Here is a 4506-nt window from a genome sequence, read left to right as displayed (position 1 = left end):
CACTACAGAAGTGCAAGAAGAAATAAATGAAAGTACTTTATAGTTGGAGACTCAATACACATGCTAATGATTAAGGATTAAGCAGGAAGAAAATAAATTAGGATAAAATTCCTTCAACTTCACAGCTAACCAACGTGCTCTCAAAGATTATTTCCTCTAAAACAATGAGATATACATTCCTTTCATGATCACTAAAAGATTTTGAGGACATAAGGAACTAAAAATATAGAAAACATCAAAATTTTATTTGCACCACATTTTAAACTATAAATCTATAACAGAAAGATAACTAGGATATATTTCCAAATATTTATTGCTAAGTAATCAAGCTAAAAATTAAGGAAAAGTAAAATGAAATATGATATCAAAATTTGTGATATGTCAAATCCAGAACCAAGAGGACAATTTATTACATTATGTGATAATATTTGAAAAGGAATTAGAGCTGTAGACAACACATTTCCCTTACTTGAATGCATGATTTGTACTTATAACCATGATTTTTTAATACCAAAATTGAATGTATAGGTCAAATATACTGACATATAACAGAAGATGTCACAAGTTGCAATTTATAGTGATAATTATGTAAATTTTGAAATTTTTTAATTTTTTATATATGAACATACAGAAATTTATATTCAAGTGTTTATCTTGAAGTAAAGACATAAGTGAGACAGTAAGCCATCTTTATTTTATATTCATGCTATGATATAAAGCCGAAGTTCTTCCTTTTTTGGTTGTAGAACCTTTTTTCATTTAAAAAGTTATTGATTACCGCAAATAAAATAATTATATTTATTCATATTATCATAATAATTTATTAGAAATATAGAATTACAAACACAAAACATTTTAATGTAGGATATATATTTAAATGCTATTCAAATTTATTTTATAAAACAGAAACATTTATGGCCGGAGAGATAGCACAGGGATAGGGCATTTGACTTGCATGCAGCTGACCCAGGATGAAGCTCAGTTCGATCCCCAGCATCCCATATGGTTCCCCAAGCCAGGAGTGATTTCTGAGTGCACAGCCAGGAGTAACCCCTAAGCATCACCAGGTGTGCCTCCCCCAAAATACCCAGAAACATTTAATAAATTAAATGTAATATATTTTTTGCAAATCTTTTCAAAATCTGGTTGAAACTATGGTAAATAGGTTTTTTAAAATTCATTGGCCACACCAAGCAGTGTTCGGGGCTACTCCCGGCTTTGCACTCAGAATCATTCCTGGAAGACTCAAAAGACCATAAGTAATGCCTTGTATTGAATCAGAGTCGACCAGGTGCAAGGCAAACACCTTACCTGCTATGCTATCACTCTGACTTCAAATAGATATTTAATATGTTTATATTCAATCTCTTTTGGTATATTGTATGGGTTCAAATATTAGGAATCTCCAACCTCCAAATGGTATGCTACTATAAAGTGAGAAATATTTGATAGCCATTTTTGAAAATTATTTTTATACTACTACCAAATTCAGCAAGTGACAGTTTTATCAAGGATAATTTATTAATTATCTCCTGCTTCCTTCCCTCTCTTCTTCCTCCCTCCCTCTTCCTCTCTCCATCCTTTTTCTCTCTGTCTTTCTACCTCACTTCCTCCTCCTTCCCTCCTGCCTCCTCTCTCCCTCCTCCCCCTCTTCCTTCTTTCCTTCCTTCCTCCCTTCCCTCCGTTCCCTCCCTCCGTCTTTCCTTCTTCCTGCCTCCTTACTCCCTCCTCACTCCCTCCCTCTCTTCTATTCCTCCCTGCCTCCCTTTCTACCTTCCTTTTCTTCTTTCCTGCCTCCCTCCTTCCTCCCTAACTTTCTCCTTTCCTCCCTTCTTCTCTCCCTTCCTCCCTTCCTTCCTCCTTCCCTTCCTTCCTTTCTTCCTTCTTATCATGGGAGTAGGAGGAGCACCCATCAGCCTAGATTTTCCTCAGGTCAGACAGGCAGCCTGTTCATAAGGATATTAAACGATAATCTGGGGTCTGTGTGAGCTAAACCGGACATGGGAAAGACTAGAGAATGTGTTCTGTGCTCCAACCTTGCCAGCTCCTATACAATATATGTGGCAGAGTCAGGCCTATTTGGAAACTTAACAAATATGCCAGGAAGAAAACTACCACAATTCAAGGATTTCTATATGAAATCTGAAGCCACATCAGTGAATTTTCCCTGTTATTCATATGAATTCCATGCACTAAAATCAATTATTGGGTCCAGAGAGGTAGCACACTGGTAGGGCATTTGCCTTGTGTGCAGCCGTTCCAGGACGAATGGGATTTCAGTGGTTCAAATCCCAGCATTCCATATGGTTCCCTGTGCTTGCCAGGGACGATTTCTGAGCACAGAGCCAGGAGTAACCCCTTAATGCCGCCGCGTGTGACCCCAAAAAACAAATAAATAAAATCGATTATTTTTGCACATTGAATGAAGTTGTCATATGTCTGATATGTGGCATCTTTCACTGGTCATTAGAAAAAATGTTGCTTCATTGAGTTATACAGATTTTCTAAATGTTGACATATTTTTAAAACATAGTATCAACAAATCACACTCATTAGTATCATAAAATTCTTTTTATTTTATTTTTTTTAGTATCATAGAATTCTTATCAAGAAAGCCTTTAAGTTTTGGGATGCTGTCAAACTTACAGTGGTAGAAACAAATTCTCCAAAATTCTAAATTTTTGCTTGATAGATCAATTTTTATTGTCGGCAATAAACACTGTCAGTTGTTTTCCTGGAAGTGACAAGCTCACTTTGTTCATTTTTGAAAAAATGTCTTCTGAATACACATGACCGAATAACCATAGTTTGTCAGTCATTCTCTTAAATTAAAATGGCATCTTAAAAAAAAAAAACCTCAGGTATCTGCACACATTTGATTATAGTTTAGTATGTAGCAACAGTGTTTTGTATGTTCTTGCATTTTGTTACACTAAATATATGGAATATTTTTTAAAAATAATTTTAATGCTCCATCAAAATTATTCATTTTTTTATTCAAAGGATTTTGTTTGTTTTTTTTGTTTGTTTTTTTGTTTTTTGGTCTTGTTTTGGGGCCACACCTAGCCAGCAGTGCTCAGGACTTACTCCTGGCTCTGTGCTCAGGCACACTCGTAACAGGATCAGGAGTGCTGCATATCAAACCCAGGTTGGGCGAATGTAAGGCAAGTGTGCTCTCTGATGCACCATTGTTCTGGTCTCAAATTAAAGTCATTCTTAAATGGCACTGTTTTTCCTGAAAGTGTCTGATTGCAAAATGTACAACTAGTTTGGTAACATTGGCAATGTCTACACCAAGGCACTTAAATCCACCATCACTTTGACTCCATCAGTCAACACAGTACAACACTAACTATAAAGCAAAGTCAAACAAGGTCTTTGTACTCTTATTAAAATAGTTTTGACTATTTTATTAAAAACAGTTATGCCTGTTGAATGTCATTGAATACTTCCAATAAGCTCCAAAAACTTGAAAATTTCTATGTCCCTCTATATGATGGATACATGATGAGAATAGTCTATTTTCATGTCCAGATTATTCAGTTACTGCTATGTTTATCAGTATCATAAAGATATGACGATCTTCCATTGCTGTACCTATAGAAATAGTGGAGAAGCTGAGGAAACTAACCAGATTATATAAATGTGTGGGAGTGAAAATTTAAATAAGTATAGTAAAGTAAACAGTTTCTAATTTAGTTTATTTATTTTGATAAATAATCACTGCAAAGTGTGCTGATTTGCAATGACCATTTTAAAAGATGATAGCAGGCAATGATAATCTTTATTTCTTGCAGAGTGTGTGGAGCTGGAGAAAAAGTATTTATTATGGGAAGGAGATATGGAAAAGATAAACGATGGAACTGAGACCAGCACAGTTCATAAATCTACACAAAGGTAGCAGTTGATGAAATGTTAGGCACAGTATCTTGAAGAGAAAGAGGAGAGCATATCTGAATTGGCATGCCAGTGTTAAGAATGTGGCTTGTTCAGGTATGTGTGGTTTAGGGTATCAGATTGCTTTGCCATTACCATCATGTTTCTGAGCCTTTAAGAGACAAACCTTCCACTCTGGAATTGGTGAGTTAAAACCAAGTGAAATACATTCATGCATTCTGTATGTTTGCGGATCTATTAGAGCAAGCAGTGACATAAATCTGCATCGGAAGCAAGTCTTTACTAAAAAATAGGGTTGAGGGGATATTAATCAATACTACAGTTTCTTCAGTCAATTGCCTCAGGTTTATGGGGGGGAAAAAAACCTAACAACATCTCCCAGAAATGAAGTCAAAGCAGAAGTGGATGCAAACAAAATTAAAAAGTCAAGTTTTCAGACTGTATCTGTAATAAGCTTTCAACTGAAATGAAATGTAATTAGCAAGCATGATAATGCAGTTTGCTTCATTTAGCTCTTCAGTGGGTTTATAAACAAATTCTGTCAGTTAACTTATAAAGCAGATGTATCCACTACACTCTGGCTAAGCACTAGTGAACAAAGCCTCATGC

General features: G+C 35.4%; 1 non-coding gene across 1 annotated transcript; it reads right to left on the bottom strand.

Annotated features, from left to right (window-relative positions):
* Positions 1-1978: 1978 nt before the first annotated feature.
* LOC126032995 (small nucleolar RNA SNORA12) lies at positions 1979-2122 on the bottom strand. The gene has a single exon (XR_007504158.1). It is a non-coding gene; the product is annotated as a small nucleolar RNA SNORA12 (small nucleolar RNA).
* Positions 2123-4506: the final 2384 nt, after the last annotated feature.

The sequence above is a fragment of the Suncus etruscus genome, chromosome 1 (genome assembly GCF_024139225.1).
Source record: "Suncus etruscus isolate mSunEtr1 chromosome 1, mSunEtr1.pri.cur, whole genome shotgun sequence".
Classification (NCBI taxonomy): domain Eukaryota; kingdom Metazoa; phylum Chordata; class Mammalia; order Eulipotyphla; family Soricidae; genus Suncus; species Suncus etruscus.
Note: the sequence above shows the minus strand (reverse complement) of the source record. Positions and strands in the feature narration are given on the sequence as shown.